Raw genomic sequence first — 287 nt, forward strand, 5'->3', positions numbered from 1 at the left:
CTATGAGGTGACTAATTAAGTAAAACATGTCACCCTGCAGCGTTGTACAAAACACTCTTGAGCTAAGGAATGCATCTTCATGTTTGTAGTTCTATATTAATCTAAAAAAAGAAAAAATTCCATAAGGCATGGCCATGTCATGCTTCTTCTCTTTTCTTCTCTTGCCACATGGGATTTTTGAGGACACACGGAGAGCAAGAGGATATAGTTTGTTCCATATAAAAAGAGCTCACTGGGATTAAGAGAAGCAAGATGTGGCAATAGACCAGTAGTAATACATACATGAA

The sequence above is a fragment of the Triticum dicoccoides genome, chromosome 7A, assembly GCF_002162155.2.
Source record: "Triticum dicoccoides isolate Atlit2015 ecotype Zavitan chromosome 7A, WEW_v2.0, whole genome shotgun sequence".
NCBI lineage: Eukaryota > Viridiplantae > Streptophyta > Magnoliopsida > Poales > Poaceae > Triticum > Triticum dicoccoides.